This window comes from Physeter macrocephalus, chromosome 2, assembly GCF_002837175.3.
Source record: "Physeter macrocephalus isolate SW-GA chromosome 2, ASM283717v5, whole genome shotgun sequence".
In the NCBI taxonomy this organism is placed as follows: domain Eukaryota; kingdom Metazoa; phylum Chordata; class Mammalia; order Artiodactyla; family Physeteridae; genus Physeter; species Physeter macrocephalus.
The window spans coordinates 118,889,916-118,910,086 of NC_041215.1; the positions used below are offsets into that span (position 1 = coordinate 118,889,916).

At 45.8% G+C, this 20,171-nt stretch overlaps 1 long non-coding RNA gene across 1 annotated transcript; it reads left to right on the forward strand.

Annotated features, from left to right (window-relative positions):
• Positions 1–2,144: 2,144 nt before the first annotated feature.
• Positions 2,145–19,874, forward strand: LOC114487260 (uncharacterized). The gene is made up of 4 exons (XR_003682217.1): positions 2,145–2,185; positions 17,207–17,286; positions 19,512–19,674; positions 19,795–19,874. It is a non-coding gene; the product is annotated as an uncharacterized lncRNA (long non-coding RNA).
• The last annotated feature ends 297 nt before the right edge of the window (positions 19,875–20,171 follow it).

Genomic DNA, 20,171 nt, shown 5'->3' on the forward strand with positions numbered 1-20,171 from the left:
AGTACTTAGTGGAGTACTTTAGAACCATGGGAGAAAGTGAGACTTAGTGGGGATCAGAGGACCTGCGGGTGGGCATGAAGTCTCAGGGTTGCACCGAATTAGACCCTGAGCTCCTCTCCAGTTGCCATTTTCACATTGTAAGCTGCTGGCTGGCTCAGGGTGGTTATGTAACTGGCCTAAAGTCACACAGCAACATGCAAAGCATTGGATTCAAACTTAGGGTTGCCCAAATTCAAAGTCTCTTTGAATCTCTTCTTTATCCTATAGGCTAATTCCTCTCTTCAAGGCTCTTAAGCTCGAAGAGAGGAGGCTCTTTGAGGTCTTAAATTCCCTGCAGACTGATAGCATGTACTGTTTCTAGAGGTGAACATTATTAAGTTAAGATACATTTAGAATCTGGGAAATGTCAAGGTTTTCCCTATTGCTATCTTCTCCTTGTCGACCACAGAGACTGGCCTTCTTAGGAGCCTAGAAAAAGTTCCTGGGGTAGTTCTGCTTTTAGATTAGGGCTGGGAGCTTCTGATCTGTGCATGGGTGTGGCATCCATTTACTAGTGACTGTGCACTGCAGAGATCACAGTGGCCATGTCCCAGCTTCTGAGCATGATGGTTCCTGAAGGAAGACCACGGCAGAAGAAAATGGTCTTGCTTCTTTTTGTTCTGGTTAGTAATTGTGAGATTCATCAAAGTGCCATTCATTAATGTATTTGGAAATAAGTAGAACACATGAAAAAAAATGCATTAATTTTGACTTTGCTTTGAAGGACCTTCCAAACAAAGTATCATTGCTTGACAGACAGTTCAGGCCATTTTTAGCATGATACTACATTTAAAAGAAATAAGATCTTAGAGCCAAAGTTCTTTAAAGAAGGCCCTTACTGCCCTAAATATGCAAAAATTAAGCTAGAAGTATCATGTGTGTCCCCTGGATTTTCTTAGATGCTGTTTTATTTCAGAGGCAGAAGGGCTTTATTTCTTCTTTTACAAAGACAAATATAATTTTTCCCTTTGGAAAATTAGAAAAATATTCAACAATAAAACGTTGGCTTTTTTTTCCCCCAGCATCAGACCTTGGGACCCAGGCATGATGATACAGGATGGACAAGACAGTCTAGCAGTCAGAAAGCCAAGCTGTCAACCGTCCACATCTGGCATTTTGGCAGAGGCCACATCCATACAATGGGGGGTAGACTCTCTCCCTAAGCACTGACTCTAGTCTGGAGATCTTGTTCAGTGATTTTCAGCTATGTTTCATGAAGATCTGGGGCGTCATGAGGGAGTTTCAGGGATACCGCAAGCATTTATTTTATTCCCATTTCATTCTGGAAAAAAAAAAAACTATTTTGAAAGCTCTAGTAAAAACACCCCATTTTAATGGATTTGAGAACTCCAAAAAACTAACTTGTGTTGCCAGGTTGTTAGAGTAATGCTAGTTGCTGTAAAAAATTATTCTATAGATCAAGTACATTAGAAGAATAAAGCCTAAAATTGGTATTTCTGAGTGCTGGTCAGCTGTCCTTCCAGTAGAGTTGTGAGGACCCAGGCTCCTTCCGTCTCATGGTTCCACCATCTCTCACCTAGGACTTCCAAGTTTTCTGTGTTCCTCTGCGTTGAGCCAGCAGAGGGGCCAAGAGCTGAAAGGTAGTGTGTCAGAGATTTTTGGGGTCTGCGCGCACCCTCCGCGTGGTATTGGCTAGAAATCTGTCACGTGGCCGTTTCTAACTGTGAGGGACTCTGGGAAATGTAGTCTATCAGCTTACCAGTCTCTGCCTTACCAGGTTACGCTTTGAGGTGCATACTGGAAATCAGAACTGTTTATCTGAAGAGTAACCACTTTTAAACTATCTATCTGTGTGAATCTGAATTTTGAGACTCTGTAATTAAATTGAACATAGGTGTCAGTTTTTATTCATACATCTGGATATGATGTTTTTGTATTTATCAAAATAGCCTCATCAGGTGCACGGTTTGTATAAATAACAAGTAAATATTATGCATTTGAATTTAGGAAATATTGTATGTTAATGAAATGCTACTTTGATCTGCTCTATAAAATATGAAGTTCTTTTGCTAAAAAACCTTGAAAAAAATACTCATCAGGTGCAATTTCCTCGTTCTACAGGAAATAGAGACCCAGGGAGAAGAGGATACTTGCCCAAGGTCATGCATTGATCAAGAAACAGCTGGTATTTGAACTCAGACTTCCTGGCTCTTAGTCCAGGGCCTTTTCTTCTATTTAAACTTGCTCCAGGGCCTCAAGACCCTCATAACTTGGATGTTTTTCAGCCCATTTTCGTTTTCTTCGTCCACAAGTGAGAGAACAGCTGAAACTTGAGGGCTGTTAATTCTGTTGTTAAGATTTAATGTCTTGCATTTTTGGTCCAGCTGCTTCATGAATCAACATTCAAGAAGCATTTATTGAACATCTATTATATGCCACACATTGTGCTGTGAGCTGAGGATGCAGTGGTTCAACAGATACCTTTCCATAGCAGTCTTGCAGTCAAGCAGCATACATAATGGAACAAAAGTATAAATGTATATATGTCCAAATTGGTGCTATGAGGGAGGGAAACAACAGACTGAGATAGAAACTGAGAGAGTGAGCTTTTTCAGATGAGGTGATCAGGGAACAATGGGCTCCTTGGCCAGATCCTGGAAACATTCAGAAGTTGGCCATGTCAGTGAGCCAGGATCCTGGAAGGAATGGCTTCCTTCCCTTCTGATCATTACCAGTAAGATTCTTGGCCTGGGAATGTAGGTTCTTGGTCAAAGCCTGCAGAATGTGCACAGATGTTAAAATAAGTACAAATAATTAAAAGATGAAAGTGAGTCAAGATTCCTCCAAGAACTAAATAAGAAAAGGGGTTTCTCTGATGGCTGATGAAGTAGCTAAGTAAACTATAAAAGACAAATAGCTTTTCCATTTTTTAAAGGGGTAGGTTGGGGAAACCTTTATTAACTCTTCATTGGCATACTTGTTGCCTCTTCCTTCTCTCTGAGTTTTCACATCTGCAACCTGTTCCAGAACCTTCCTATGTAGGGGTGGGACTGAAGTGGATACAGACCATGGAGTAGTGAATATAGATGTATGAGGGGTGTGTGTGTGAGGTGTGTGTAGGGGATGTGTATTGGGTTGAGCACATGGTGATCAGTTGATCAAAGGACCTGACACCAATGGCGAGGAGGAGAGCATAATGGATGTTACCCCAAGCTTCTCCAGAAGGGAGTGATATGCAGGGAGTAAGCATGTGATATCTTAGAATGCCAGGATTCTAGATATAAAAGGGATGTAAAGAGCCTCTGGTTCACTCTCCCATTTCCTATGTGAGAAGACTGAGTCCAGAGAAGGGCAGCAGCATGCTTAGAGTCGCAGGATGAGCCAGCAATTGGAGCCAGGTTAGGACTCCAGTCCGTGTAGCCATTCCCACAGCAGTCCGTGCCAGGATGCCATCCGGCCAGTGTGAGGGATAATGCCATTGCGGAGTCTTGGAGTAGGGGTTAGCTTAAGACAAAAAGAATCCTATTCCAAAAGCAAAGTTGTGCTTTCCACTGCTTTGGGGGCCAGAAAGATATGGCTAATACAGAAAAGGGATAGAGACTAAGATGTAGCCCAGTGTGACCACTGTAGCCTCATGGCTGCAGATAGACTGATATCAAGTGACTGACTGGGTGAAAGAGTGCAATTGTTTTTAAACATTTCAAGTTGAAATTGTGACCCTTGTAAGAATCATATATGTGTTCATATTTTATGGGTACAATGATGCTTTTATTTATTTTAATGAGATTTCCTCATTAAAATATTTTGTCATTAAAATATTTCCTTCTCTCAGAATATTTGAGTACGTTTGTGCAAAGCAGCTGAGTTAATTCATTTTGGGTGAAGGCAAGGAATTTAACATGGTATCTAGAGGCTTTGCAGGATCTATGTCATCTCTCTTTTCCCTCTATCCATCCTCCTGGCCTCAAGTACCATTTTCACGTGGGTGAGTCCTAAATCCACATTCCTCTTGTTGGTACCCCCAGTTGGGTATCCATTTTCATCTCCTTGTCCCATAATAATCTCAAGGTCAACATTGTTCCCCTATCTTAGGCTGGGCTCTGTAGAAGGCAGAGCCTGAAACAGAGACTTATGTATCGTGTTAGGGTTCTCCAGAGAAACAGAACAAATAGGATGTGTATTTAGAAAGAGATTTATTTATTTATTTATTTTTGCGGTACGCGGGCCTCTCACTGTTGTGGCCTCTCCCGTTGCGGGGCACAGGCTCTGGACGCGCAGGCTCAGCGGCCATGGCTCACGGGCCCAGCCGCTCCGCGGCATGTGGGATCTTCCCGGACCGGGGCACGAACCCGTGTCCCCTGCATCGGCAGGCGGACTCTCAACCACTGCGCCACCAGGGAAGCCCGAAAGAGATTTATTTTAAGGAACGAGCTCATGCCATTAAGGAGACTGGAAAGTCCAAAATCTTCAGGGTGGGCCATCAAGCTGGAGACCCAGGAAGGGCTGATGTTGCTGTTCACATCTGAAGACCATCTCCTGGCAGAATTCCCTCTTGCTTGGGAGAGGGCAGTCTGTTATTTTATTCTATTTTGCCCTTCAACTGATTGCATGAGGCCCACCCACATTATGGAGGTAATAAGCTTTATACAAAGTTAACTGATTTAATGATAATCTCATCCAAAAGCATCCTTACAGAAACATCCAGAAAAATGTTTGACCGTATATCTGGGCATTGTAGCCCAACTAAGTTGACATGTAAGATTAACCATCCCATGTGTGAATAGTTTATGTGGGAAAATGTTCCCAAAGATGAGTGAGGGAAAAGGAGAATGAAACAGGAAGGAGGGAGATCTGATATAAAGATCTGGCCACTGGGTGATCCAGCCTCTGGGACCTTCTGCGAAGATGAAGTATTCTTCCATCAGCTCTCATCCTCTATTGGGTGCCCACTGGGTGTTAATTCTCCTGCACTTCACGTGAGCCTCCAGTGGTTCCCTTAGGCATGGAAGCCACTGCAGGCTAGAGAAGCCCAGTGCAAAGAGCCCCAGGGAAGGGACACAGGCTGCAGGTGGGGTGCCTCCACGTTGCATCTACTCAGAACTGGTGGAAGCTACCCAGAACTGGCGGCTGAAGCGTTGGCTGCCGTCAGAGGTGAGGCCAAGATGGTGCTCAAGAGGTGACAGTTGCTTTTTCCCCAATAGCCTTCTTTCCCTGACGCCCCTGTTTTGGGAACTGATGTTATATCATCCAGCTGCCAAGCCTTGGAGTAATTCCAGATTCCTCCATTTCCCTCACCAGTCATCTGATTCAGAATGGTTCTTCCATTGTTTTCCTCTTTTAATATGCTTCTTATATGTATTCCTCCTCTCCAACCCCTGTGTTGTCGCCACCACCCATTAAATCCTCACCAACTCTTCTCTGAGTTCTTTGAAATGATTTTCCAGCTGGTCTCTCTGCCTCCAGCCTTGGATACCTCCCAAAGGGATCTCTCTAAAATGCATGTCTGACTGTGGAATGTTCCTTGCTTAATACTCCTCCACAGCTCTGAGGTTTGAAGACTACATTTCTTCCAACTCCTCAGATAGGCACACAAAGCCCTTTATAATCCGACCTCCATCGACCTCTCATTTCATCTCTTGCAACATTGCTGCTTGGATGCGCTGCTCCTCTAGGGAAGAACCCTTGAAGGCCACTCAGGGCAACATGCTCTGTCATGCTCTGACGCCTTTAGTTATGCTGCACTCTCTGCCTGGAATGTTCTCCCTCCTCCTTTAGGTCTTCAGCCCCAGCCCAAGTTTACCTAGTGAGCATGTTCTCCTCTTTCAAAACTTGGCTCATGCGTCAGCTTTACTATGAAATTTTCCTGCGCCTTCCAGATGTAGAAGTGACCATCTTTGATACCCTTCCCACATCTTTACAGACATCCTTCACTAGGTCCATATAATACTTAATTGCACTTGCAATTAACATATCTGTCTTTCTCAAACAGTAAGTGCCTTGACAGCAGGGATCCTATTCTGGCCATCTCTTTGCATCCACACCATGTAATGCTCAGCCTGGCACAAAGTAGATGCTCAGTTAGATAGCTGCAGATGAGATGATGGAGCTCAGAAGGGACTATGCTTAGACTGCTGGTGGAAGGGTTTCCTACCTGAGGCACAGAGGCAGGAGGCTGGGGGATGATCACATTATGTCTCCTGGCAAAGTTTAAGAACAGGTGAGGGCCTTGTGCACTGATTTGTGTTAGGGACAGACCTGGCTCAATGAAGTGGGGGAATATATTTGTGCCTGTGGAGCTCCCCCTCCCTTACAGTCTGAGTCTTGAGGAGCCAAACGTAGCTTAAGCAGAAGCTGAGTTCTTAAGGTCTCGCCAGAGTAGGTTGTGTTGGCCTGGCTCCCAAAGAGCCAGTGCTTCTAGGTTCTGAGAATTTTTCCCTAATCTCTGCTTACAGGACTCCAAGCGGCTGGAGCCTGCATAAAAGGGGCCTTTGTCTGATATGGGAATGGCTTTGGGTGCTAATCACTCCTTGGATGCATTTTAATTCACTTTAATGACTCTGCCTCCTGTCAGGTTTTTCTTCAGTGAGACGGGGTTTGTTAAAGAGATTAGAAGAAGTGAACACAAACCCCCAAATCTAGCTTTCCTCAGAAGGTGCTGTTCTTGGGAAAACAGTATTCTGCAAAATGTATTAGGATGCTCTGGGAGGGAGTGGGGAGGGAGCGGAGTGGAGAATAGGAAAATTAGATCTCTAATAAACACATGCACGTATAAACACTCGGCACGTCCTTACACCAAGCACATCCACCAGCCCGCTGCAACTCTCACTGGCCCCCCTCTCCTGCTGACAGTGGTGGGAGTTGAAGCAGACAAGACAGAATGATGTCATCCCTAGGATACTGTCCTTTCTCTCCCTTGCTCCCTCTCCTCTAGTTTTGTATAAACACAGCTGTTTGTGAGGGATGCTGGGTTGGGAAAACATAAACCATCGGCATTAAAGACCTTTCCTCCCCACCACACACCCCTTCCTACTGAATGTGGAAGACTGGAATGCTTTCAGCCCGGCAGCCCCATTGTCCTCATGTCTGCAACAACAGGCCTTTCGGCTTTCTGGCTGGGGCCTGGGGTGCCCGGCTCAGGGACCGTGCAAAGTCCTGCAGGCCAGACAGGAGCTCTGGTTGCAGGTGACACCTGAGACTACCTGTGGAAGATTCCTGGAGGAGCACGGAGAGAGGAGGAGGGCTGCTCTCTTAGGCTGGGGGATGCAAGGTGGAGGTTGGTGGGGAGGAAGAAGTCCACAGTGGATGCAGGCTCTCTGGCTGGAACCAGAGCTGCCAGCCTCTGGGGAACCAAGGGGAACAAAATAGCTATGGTGGGTTTCAGACCCTGACTGCAGGGCGAGGCTATTGCAGAGGGAAGGGCTGTTGGGTTAATTCCATGCTCATGACAGCAACCCATCCCCTTTCCAGGGCCTTCACAGTCACGATTTGAGACCAAAAGCCTTTTATCCTTATAAGGAGTAGAGAAGGGGGCAGCTAAAGGGAGAAATCAAGCCTGAACTCATGCAGTCCAGCTTCTTTTGAAATCCAGCGGTACTGCGGCCCACAGCAACTTATTGCTGGTAGTTTTCCATTTCCGGTTGTTGACCTCTGGGCTTTGGGGGTTAGGATGGTTTTTATTCAGGCTGCTGAACTTGGCATTTTGTCTGAGAACACGCTGGCTTCCTGGCCCCCCTGCCCCAACCCGGTCTACTCTCTCAGTGCCCCACTCCGCTGTGTGGTTTTGGGGCCACAGCTGCGAAGAACTCCCTGAACCTCCCTTTCCAAGGGCCAAGCTCCCTAGAATGTGACCCAGAACAGCTGTCATTGTGGAATGATGGGATTCAGTGCTAGAGAAATGGGGGTGGGTGGTGAGCCAGTGGTCTTAATTGAGTCCTCTCTTGGATTTCCATGGGGAGAGAAGACAAGCCTTTACCTACTTTTCCATGTTAAGTAAAAATCTCAGAGGCCACGCTCCTGGAGACCCTGCAGTAACATTTGGCCCCTGGTTGCCTCTCTTGCCTGCAATTTGCCAAGGTAGATGTCTATCCACATCCTTACTGGGTGCCTGCTATGTGTCAGGCGGGGTGCTAGATGCTTTGCATCTGTTCCAGTTTTATCCTTGCAAAACCACAGTGTTATTAAACAGTGTTATTTTATAATGAGTGATAAAGAAACTGAGATAAACGTAGTTTAAGAAACACTATCCAGTGATAGTTAGTGATGGAGCCAGGATTCACCCCCGCTCAAATTTCAATGTCCATGCATTCCAAGAATTCAGAAGGAGATAGATAGGGTAGGAATGATCAGAACAAACCTGAGAGACAGAGATGGCAATTGCCTATGTGAGGTGATTTGAGGGATACAATTAACATCCCTCACCTCCCCATATATTCCCCTTACAGCCTGAAACCCTACGTTACAGAGCCATTCCTTTGTGCTAAGCAAAACTCTGTTTTTGAATGGAAATATTTCTGGGAGGGGAAGTCATTTAGCCATTAAAATGCTCTATTAAAAAAACCAAAACTCTCATTTTCTTTTAAAATGTTTTACTTTTAAATTAATTGTGTTCCTTGTAAAGCAATCCTTAGCAGAAAGTAGTTTGTATCAGAATAAATGTCTGGGAGGAGACCTGTTAAGGGAGTTGAAAAGCGTTAATCTTTGACATTTACTATTATAAGCACATTTAAAGTAATTCCTAGAAACTGATAAAATCTATTTGGAGAAAAGGATTTCTCGCTCTTTTTTTAAGTACTAGAATATTTCACCCTTCGGATCTGAAAAAAAACATAAACATGGGTGTAAACTTTCTGAGATATACCTACAAAACTGAAATCTCTTGGAAGTCTGCTTCAAAGAAGGAAAAAGAAGGAATGTGAAAGATAGTTTGAAAGCTTCAAATATTACGAGGTGAGAATGTATTTGTTAAAACACTTGGAAAAACCCTAGAGGTAAATGAATAGAAGCTACTGTTATTCCTCCTAGAAATCACATCGACAACAAAGGAGTGAGAGGAATAAATGTCCCAAGGCAGTATTTCCCAAGAATTTTCGGTTGGTGACTCTGCCTTATGTTGTCAATAAGTGCTACATGAATGCAGAATTTTCTGGTTAAATGAATTTGGAAAGCACTGGGTGACACAAAGTTAAACATGTTTCTTTATGATAGGAGTTATCAGAGCTTTTAATATATAGTTGTGCATTCTCCCAGAGGGTGTACAGTACAGTATAGAGAGTTTCTTAAACTCATTTGACCAATACATATTTTTTGGGGGGCGGTGAGAGGGCTAGCATTTTGTAAGACCAGCATTTCATGGAACATAGTTTGAGAAACACAGCCTTAAACAATAGTCAATATGCAATGTGATATGGCAGTTCAGGTGATCTGAATTTAAATCCTAGCTTCACCACTTGAAAGGGATGCAAGCTTGGGCAAGTTACTTAGCTTCCCTATGCCTCAGTTTCTTTCATCTGTAAAATGGGTGGAGTAACATTATCTATTTAGTCAGCCATGAGGATTAAATCAAGAGTACCTGAAGTAGAGTCAGAGCTCAATAAATATTAGCTACTGTTGGTATTCTTTTTGACATTTTGTCTAGATTGTTTATGCTTATGCTGAGCTCCAGAAGAAAGGGGAAACCTCAGCATGCACTTCTCTATCTTTGTTCATGTCTTTTCCTCCACTTAGAATGCCTTGCCCACCTCTGCCTGTACAAAGAACAGCAAGATATATCTCAATGCCACTTGTCCCATGATAACTTCCTGGATTCTCCCAGCTTTCCCTCCTCTAAATCCCCAATTTTACTCTTAGTTTCTTAGACTTATAACATCTGGCTTTGTATTTTTGTGTAATTTACTTTAATCTTGGAAAGATGTCTTATCTATTGTACCTTTGATTTCCTGATACCTGGCAGGGTACCTTCCTTGCCTGGATCTCCGCTAAAGGTTGGCTGAATTGTTAAATTTCAGGACCCTCTACTTAGATGCAAACACCCTTTAGTGAGATTATCCCTTAAGTCCTTACCTGTACATGCATCACCAAACTTTTTATAGTTTGGCAAGGGCTGGTGAAAATGGGTCTTTGGCTAGGCTAGGCGTAGGAGTAGGAAGAAAGAAGAAAGAGGAGGATTAAGTATGTACTATGATTGTATATCTTAGTATTTTTGTTCCTCAGGAACGATATAATGAAAAGTATTCTTTTTCATTCTCCCTACCCATATCCACCATGTGTCTGGATTTCTGCTTGACTATTGTATGGTTAGAAGAAAATCAGAGACAACTCCTGCCTACTACCTCAATTTTACTAGCCTGACTGTAAGTCTCCACAGCCTCTGAGATGTTTCGTGGCTGCTGTCACCTCTCAGAGCTCTCACAGCCCTTTGCGCCTACCACGTACCACTGTTAGCAGTTTTGACACCATGAATAGGTCTGTCCCCTCGCTCTGAGGTTTGTGGGACCCGCCTTGGTATCCCCTGGCCCTTGACCCAGAGCCTGGCACATAGCAGGTTCTCAGCACGCGATTACTGGGAAAGTGAGAAAATGTCCTATAGGATGCCTTTAAACAGAGGCTCAGAAACAGCCTCCCAACTCCTTCTGTGTCTGAAATCTGAGCTCCATTAGCAACCCCCTTTCCCTGACCCTGACTTGAACTTTAGTCTGCTGAAAAGAGAGAAAAGTGTAGAATGGGAAGAGGTGCATATGTTTTCTTAGCCCCATGGGCCTTTGCTGCCCTCTGGCCCATGCATTCCAAGGCAGATCAGGAGCCAGGCGGAGCTGGCTGATGTGCACCCTGATCCCTGGTGGGGGCAGAAAGGCCTGCCCGAGAGCCTACACAGCCCATGGGATGTGTGCAGGGCCTGCTGTGACCCACAGCTGAACTGCCAAGGTCCCATCTTAATACCCGCACAGCTGCTCCAGGGGCAGGAGACCTGGGGGAGGCAAGCCCCATGTGAAAGTCCAACCCCAGAGTGCTGGTGGAGGCTGTTCTTTGCAGGAGGGATAATTTCTGAAGGGCTGGGTTGTGTTTCCCAACTGGGGAGACTTGTGGAAAGAGGTCCCAATGTCCCTGAGAATGCTGAGATTAGAGAGAAAACACGGAGGGAAGAGCCGGGTGGGAAGTCAGCCCCTTTCCATGCTCCTTGGAGGCAGAGAGAGAGAGAGAGAGAGAGAGAGAGAGAGAGAGAGAGACAGAGAGAGAGAGGAACACCAGGAAGTATTTCCATAGTATTCGAATATGAAAATGATGACTCAGAAATGATTATATTTCATTTCTCACATTTACTCATCTCCTCTGATTCTGGGTAGACCCTGGGAGACAGGTAGAGCTCCACGGAAGAGCAGAGGACACTGAGGCCAGAGAGAAGCTACTTGGCTCACATTTGAAATGCCAGGAGTCTCATGATTTCCTTTCTAGGAGACGTTATAACCAAGAATATGTGGTCTGAAGTGACTTCGGTGATTCTCTATTCCAACCTCCTTGTTTTTCAGATAAAGCATCTCGGTGCTGTCATATCTTGTCCCAAGGGAATGGAAGAATATTTTGGGGATGGAGGCCTTGCCTTGGGGGGTTGGTCGAAGAAAAGCGATTGCATCGCGCATCCTTGGTGAAGAGGAGGAGGCTTGTATAAGCCTCTCAGTCTCCATCATGCGATTTTGTTGGCTCTCTTATTCCCTAGAAGGTTGCCTTCTGTGTTCATTCTTACCCAGCGGCCCCTGGCTGAGATGTTTAGAACTGGGGGATGGAAGTGAGAGCTGCATACAGTGCAATTTGATGTGCCCCTTCCACTTAGGAGGATCCTGTTCTCAGAATCTGGCCTAGTCTGTACCTGGTAGAAGTTCTCAGGGAAGGAGCAGAAGTGACTTGCTGCATTCCAGCACCATCTTGGGCCCTGGGATGGAATGCATGGAGTTCCAAAGGCCAAAAGGACTGTCAGAGGACACACAGTAAGAAATGGAGCCCTAGCCCCATTCCGCAAGGTGTCATCAGGCAGTGGGCTGAGTCAGAAGGGTGATGCACTTCCATCTTAATCAATTTTCTTGTGTCTCAGAGACTGTGGTCATCTATAGAGCAAAACCCTACCTGTTCAGATTGTGGCTCTAGCACCACAGCTTTTCACCCCAACCGTTTCCTCCGCATATGACCTTGCTCTTGGTTGAGACAGCCAGGGGAACAGAGAGAGGATGATTAGAAGAGAAATGGGTGAAGTTTTGGAAATGGCCAATGACTTATCAGGTAGACTACTTATCAGTTGGATGAGTATCTTCAACCTTGTTTTATAGATGGAAACTGAGGGCTAGAGACTATGTTGACCAGGCTCTTCAAAGGTTATAATAAGTGATACGCTAGGTCAAATTCAGTTCCTGTGGTTTGTTTCAGAGATATAAAAGAATGTGGAGTAGCATGGAATGTGGTCTCTGCAGCAGCATGGTGCATGGGACCCTGTGCTTCCAGGACTATGACGAATGGCACTGGGGCAATCTCTGAACCTCATTTAGGATATACCATGATTTCCAAGGACTTGTCTTCTATATGCATTTTAAATGACCACATCCATTGGTTAAGATGTTTCCAACTGCAAGAAACAGAAAGTCTCATACTTGTTTAGGAGGTAAAGACATTTGAAATTTCACATAAAGGAAGTCTAGAGGTAAGAGGGACTGTAGACAAGATATGCTCATCTGGATCCATTTCTATGTGATTTGCTCAGCTCCTTTCCCCTCTAAGAGTTGGTCTTGGCTCAGACCAACTTGCCTCACAGTTTCAAGATGGCTGCCGGGGTTGATATGTTTTCTTATTTCACATACAGACAGATAGGAAAAGTGTGGAACAAAAATTCTACCCCAGCATGGAAGAAAATTTCTTCCCTTCTACCTGATTGCCCAACTTAAGTCATGTGCCCATTTCTGAACAGATAATAGTTGTTAGGGGGATGCTATGTGCTGACTGGCTTAAACCTGAGTTCTTGAATCAAACACTGAGACTGCTATGATTGGGTTCGTGTACTCAGAACCCACATCTGAAGGCGTGTAGGAAAAGTGAGGGAGGATGGTTGCTTGAACAAAACTGGAGTCTCCTAGGAATGAGAAAAGAGTGAGAGATGCTGGATAGATACTCAAACAAGTTCACTATACCTACCATTTAAGCATCCCAAAGAGACCTTCCAATACCTATGTGCTTACTGGGTAGATTTCATACTCTTCCATCTCTGAGGTCATGGGTCTTTCCCACACTGAGCTGATATGTGGTTGCCTTTGACTACTCTCCTCTCCCTGGCCAGAAAAGTTGTGACAATGTGGCAGGGTTGATTTTGCTCAACACTTGAAGCATAAGCTATAGCAATTTTTGCAGGAAGTGATTGCATGAAACCATTTTCCTCCAAAGGGAGCCATATAATTGGTAGGCTCCTAAAAGCTTACTGGTGGACCTAGATCAGAAAGGTTAAAAGTCCCTTGGCTGAGGTCATACATTGCTGAGGGTCAGAACCTGCATTAGAAACAGATCTTGTGGCTCATATTCCAGTGCTCTTTCCATAATACTGGGGAGATGTCATTGTGGTAGAAATGACATCAACCCTTTGGTAGCAAGACTATGTGTGAAGAATGCAAATTTTGAGCTTGGAAAAGTTCCTTAACTTCTCTAGGCCTTGGTTTATTCACTACTATGATAAAGGGATCTTATTAGATGACATTTAAAGTACCCTCCAATTCTAAGAGTTTATGAATAGCTTTAGGTCATGCTTCTCTTCCAAAAACCTGAAAACACTTGTTCTATTAGATCATTTAACTGCAGATTATTTGTTTAAATAGTTTCCCAGGAGTGTCCCAGAACTTCCTACATAATAAACCAGTTGTTAAATCATAAACAATATGGACAGGATTCATCATCATTATGCTTCCCTACTGAACATCTCTGGGGCCTTCTGGTTACTGGGACACTCTGGCTAATGGAATGCTGTCAGGGATTCCCTGTGTGGGTGACCACTTTCCCAAGAATTAGAAAACAACAGACTGTAACAAACACTAGAGCTCTACTGGAAAAAAATGTCCTTTTTTTTTTTTTTTTTGATGAAATAGAACTGTGAAAAATCAAAGAACTTTGTGTTCTTTCAACTCCCTTCTTATCTTGGTGTTCTTATTACCCACCCCACACCCTGTTATTATCAAATTCTCAGCACGGACCACTAATCCCCACTTAACTAGATGAGGTTTAGAGTGTTATGTTCCCTGGAGTATTTGTAGGAAATCTTAAAGCCTCCAGACCCAAAGGAATATATAGCTAGTGGTAGCATTTGTCGTCCGATGATGGTCCAGCATAAGAGCTATTATAAGGACAAGATAGTCTTCTTAGAGCATCTCGAAGCAAGCATTGAACCTATTTTGTTTCCCAAGAGGGGTAACAAAACCCCAAAGTTTCAGGCTTCCTTCAGAATATTAGTTGGTGCTATAAGAAGGGCATGCAGTATAGGAAGAGGAAAGGATTACTTGAGTTCCAGAGAATTTACATTTAGTGCTGTCTATTAATTCCCCCTCATACAATGGCTCTGTATTATCGTGATGAAGAGAAGATAAATGACTTGCATATACATACTGTTAAGAAGGAAAAAAATGCAGAACAATAACTAGAGTATGATTTTTTTGTATTAGGATAGTCTAGGCTATTCTTTGGTAACATAGAAACATCAGATTTCTGAGAGTTAACACTACCAAGGTTTATTTCTTGCTCATGTCACAGTCCAGTGTGGGCCAGTTGACTCTCTGGTGTGGCTTTCTTCTAAGCAGGGACCTGGCACCCAAGTTGCCTCCATTTTGTAATCCCATAATCTCAGAATCCTTTTCTTCTAGCCATGGGGATGAAAAACAGGCAATGTGAAGAAACCATTCCCAATCATAACTGCCTTGGGCTGGAAGTGACATGTGACATCTACTCATACTCCCATTGGCTATAACTCAGTCACATGTTCGCAACCTATTTGCAAGGGAAGCTGGGAACTATTTTCTCACTGTATGTCCAGGATTAAGTAATGATGTGGTGAATACATAGTATGATATGATTTCTGCTGCATCATTTATATAAGAATGAAAATAAAACTACTTATGTATGTGTGTGTAGATGCATTTATATAAATACAAAGAAAAATGTCTGGAAGGATATGCACTAAAATTACCTTCAGGGAAGGAAGTGGGGTTGAGATAGTAAGATAAAGTATGACTAAAGGGGTTTTTCAGGATTTATTCTGTTTTTTTTTTTGTTTTTCTTTACATTAAGTTAAAAATTTTTACAATGGTGTATTTGTGAATTACCTGTGTTATTAAATAAAAACTCTCCTCCCCCATACACATAACTTGTCAATGGTTTCACAGCAAGAGAGATTTGCCAGACTCCAAAATTTATGCTGTTTGATTCTTTAAATCCATTCATTATGTCCTCCCACAGTTTCTGCTTCATAGGAGGATTTTTCTCTAGTCTGCTGGGGGCTGGTGTTGGTGACTCAGTTTATTTAGTGATTGTCTGTTGGGAAGGGAGAGTGGAGGGCTCACTGTTCTCACACAGAGGAGCTGGGAAGGATGTTGGGAACAGTATCAGCCCTTTTCCTTCCAGACCAGAGATCTAAAGCTCAGAGGAAACACCACTTAAGCTCTGGTTAGATGCAGCCGCTCAAACCATGGCATTGTGAATCTCTCTATCACTTTGCTCTGTTCTGCACTGGCTTCATCCTCGGGAAGCTTCCTCTTTATGGTGACAGAATGGATGTAGTTCTCAGCTTAGGTAATGGCAGCTGAGCATCCCCAGTGGCAAGTGTCTTTTTGCAACAGTTTCATCCAGAAGCTCCTATCCTGAGTCTCTTTGGTGTGTTTTGGGTCATGTGCCATCACCAAGACTTTGATTGGCTAGGCCAGAGTCATGGCGGTAGGGAAGACAGTGGAGTCAGGCATAGGACCCAAACACAGGACTGAGCGTGTGGGGAGGGGTGGCATTTACAAATCGAGAGAGGACAATTTATCCCACTGTGACAGCCAGTGAGGACAATTCCTTCCAGGAAGGTCTTTCAGAACTTGTGACATAATCACAGAAAGGTAGCTATGTGTTCATGTGAGACCAGCCTGCTGCTCCCCCTTCTAAGAAGGGACCCCAGAAAAGGTGAAGGTCTCTCAGCGTACATGTGAGGTAGGTTAGGAGTGGCTGGAAGGCCTGGGGAGTTCAGCTGGGATGGTGATATCTGTGCTGAATTTAGTTTAGGCGGCTTAGACAGAAACACTGCCTCGGTCTGAGTCATTTTTGCACTTACAGCTCAGGAAGGTGGAGGAGGGCCCAGCAGGAGCCAGGATATGCAAATAAAGCCGCCATACGGTGAAACACACCTTCGTGGCATCTTGATGCGAGAGTGTGGTGCTGTGGTCATGCTGGCCTCCAGGTCACTACGGGGCTCTGGATTTGCCAATCCCTGCTGTCCGCTTTACCATAGCATATGTTGACCCACGCAGGCTGATAACGCGCCCCAGCAGGTCTCCAAGATACCTATAGGGTCTGTCCTCCTTCTGAGCCCTCCTAGTAGCTTGCCGCCTGTCCCTGCACTCGTTTCACCGTTCAGGGACCCTGGGATGTCACCCAAGACTCAGCTTTGCTCTGTGGACACGTGGAGATCTTCTCAGAGACATCTGAGACCACCCTGGCCCCCAGACCTCATCTAGATGGGATGGTGGAGATGGGACAGCCCTTAATTTCTGGGGAGGAACTCAGTGACTCTTACGTCCTCCCAATGAGAAGGTAAGAGGATCTATCAGACACCATGATCCTGAGTCAAAACACATGGATGGTCACTGAGCCACAGTGCCAAGGGGCACATTAACTTTATGAAGATCACACGGTTATTGAGTTCATTGGTTATTTGGCAGGATGAGGTGACCAGAACCCAGAACTTGATTCTATCTTGGTCATTGTCTTCCTCTATTACTCCACCTCCTTGACGACTTTCCCTCAGTGAAGTGACAGGGCAAAAACCGGACAAGGACAGGAGGGCAAGAAGAGCATGGGGCTGGAGGCTCTGCCCGTTTTTTAGGCTGAATTTGTTTATGTCTTGGTGATTCTGTATCGTCATAGAGTTAGAATGCCAGAGCCCCAGGGCACCTTAGGTTCCCCTGGTTGTCATTGCTCTTTGTACTTTCTCCCGCAGGGCTGCTGAGTGGAGTCACTGAGAAGGGGTATCCCAGGTCACAAGTTGTGCCACAGCCATGGAGCTGAAAGAAGATGGAGGTAACAGTCATGCAGACATTTTATTCTATAAAACTCCAGAGGGCACTTCTCAGGCTCCTTGGAGGCAGTTTTTTTCAGTCCACGGAGGGATGTTTATCATCCAGGCCTGTCCCACCAGGAAACGAGCTGTCTTGTGGGGTCATGAGCACCCTGCCAATGGAGGTTGAAAAGCAGAGTCAAAGGAACTGCAGAGAGGGAGATCGTGGAGGAGGAGGTTCCTGGGTGGGAGGGAGATTTAAAGACTTATGGAATTCTAAACGTCTATGACTCAGCAGAATGAGATTCCCCCAGAAACATTGTGGGCTCCATTGCTGTCCTTTCTCTGGTTCTGCCCTGGCTCGGAGGCCCGGGCTGATGTCCAGGAAGTGCAGGCACCAGGCCAGGCCAGGCGGTGGCTTGCAGAGTGCGTGAACCTGCAGGGACTTCCTCCCGGGTGCTCATCGACAACTGCCTGGATTAATCTCCAGGGTGATGAGCACACCAGTGCCCTTCTGTGCCATTTCCCCACCGCCCACCTCCCCAAATCCACAGAGCTATTTATTTTATTTTTACCCTCAGAGGAGACATCGATGAGGAGAGGGATGCTTTGACATTCTTGTGAGGTCCCTGAAGGGAACATGCTTGAGAGTGGTAAACCCGGAGAAAGAGAATGGAGTTTTTCATCTATTTTCTGTTGTCTCCGCCCATCGGAGTAAACCCTGGCAGGGAGAACATGAGGGTGAGTGGGGAGGGGGCAGGCAGACTCTTGGCTTGTCTTGTGCCTGGATATCTCATCCCCGATCTAGAGCGGAGCCAAGAATGGACAAAGATACAAGGCCACTAGATAAGAGAGAAAGTGTGCAATTGAGCTCCTTAGGGCTGTACCTGGGCTGGGCTGGCCTCCCACTCTAGGAGGGGCTGGTGCCATTGGATGCTACACTGTTGGGGCCAGTGGTGAACCTGGAGAGCCATGAGCCTCATGATCTAGTTGGTTAGAGAAAAGCACTGAGGCCTGGCGAGACCCACAGATGCTGGTGGTAGTGTCTGGGCAGGCCTCCGAGTTTCCTGCAATCTTGTTCTCCTTCTGTCGTGACAAGCTGGCAAGATGCCCCTGCTCTTACCTGGGCCGTGTGAACAGGATACAACAGGTCTGAGCTGCAAGAGATACCCTGAATCATCTGTCCCTCCCCCTATTGTCAAGGTAAGGAAAGTGTGACTTGGAGAAATCAAATGCTCATAAGAAGCTCAGAAAGAGGAAGTGTCTCACTCCACACAGTACAGCGTCAAAGGCAGGCTAGGGTCACCTGGCCCACCCCTGGGTTGTCTCCCTTCTACGAGCTTGGAAGAGCAGATTCATATAATGCTAAAAACAGCTAACCCCGCACGGTTCCTTTTGGTTTTTCAAAGTATTTTCACAACCTTGATCTCATTCCATCCTCCCCTCAGCCCTCTGAGTGAGCGAAGGCTCACCACAGCAGGCAGTATGGGGTTCTGTTCTTAAAGGGCCCCTCTTTCCCCACGCCATCCCCGGAGGACAGGTGAGGCCTGCTGGGTGGCAGGCACTGGGTGTGTTTGTACACCTGCTGAGCAGGACGAGCACCTCCACAGTAGCCTGGGTGTTAACACCATCCTGGTGCCCCGTTTTTGCATCCTTTTGGAGAGAATGTGGTCATTTGTTCATCCTCTGTGTCACTCAGCAAGTCACAGGCAGAGAGGTCTATCCATCTCCCTGACTACTGGATTCCCAGCCTTGGAATGGATGGGAGGCCCCGAGTGACATAGACCAATGGAGAATTCCTGGGGCTCTTGACAAGCCCAGAATGGACATTTTCTGCCGAGTCAGGAGGTTTCTGCTGTCAGGTGGCTGTAGGCCACTTAGAATGTGCGCCGTGACCTTTGACAGGTGTCGGGCCAGACAGGTTGGAGTGCACAAGGTGACACTGCTGCCATACTTTGCATTTTATCACCGTATGTGATTGTAAAAGGACAACCAGGACAGCAGGTCTCCACATTCTCCCACTGTGGAGATTTAGAGTCTCAGGGCTGGGAAGGGTTCTGGGCAGGTGCGGTGCCAACTCCTCTCTTGCCTATGGCCCTGGCATGGCGTCTGGCATGGTTGTGGCTCTCACAGTGCCGTGTGTCGATGCCCGGCCTCCTCCTGCACGTGAGTCAGGGCCGTTGTCTCTCTCTCCTGAGCACCATTCATCATCTGCTTTCCACAAAAGCCTAATGCCTCCCCTTCCCAGGTGTGCACTCAAGACCTTGCATAAATCACCCTGGACACATGGAAATGGATCCCACACTCCAGGAAGGTGATTCCCCGGCTCTCCCTGGACACCTGTTCCATCACCTCTCCCACACTCACTGCCCAGAAATTCTTCGCTGTTGCCCAAGTCCCACAGGCTGAAGGTATTTCCTCTTTCTAACCACTCAGATGGGCGGCAGCATCCGGGGGCAAAGGAGAGCGGGAGAGACCCCAGACCTGGCGGTGCTTCTCATGTCACCCCGGTCTTCTCGTCCTTCCTGCAGGGCGCTCACATTTGTTTCCACTTAACAAAGCACTTCCCCACCCACTGTTTCATCTGGTCTTTATTGCTGTGAAGAACACTGACCCTGAGCTGCAATTCCTAAAGTGGAGATGACAACTCGGTGAAGGAACTGATGCTCACAGAGGTTAAGGGACTGAGATGCGAGCCAAGGTCCCAAAGCCAGTGAGTAGCAGGGTCAGGTCCTGGGCCTTTAACTCCCCTTTAGTGACACTTGCTCTTGAGTCTCTCATTTCTCACTTCCCTGTGCAGCCTTTCAACTTTTCCTCGGGTCTTTTCCAGTCCTGCACCATCGTCGCTGCCTTTGGTTTCCACCCGTGTTCCAACTCCCTTCCTTTCCTGAGTTCCACATCTCAGTGT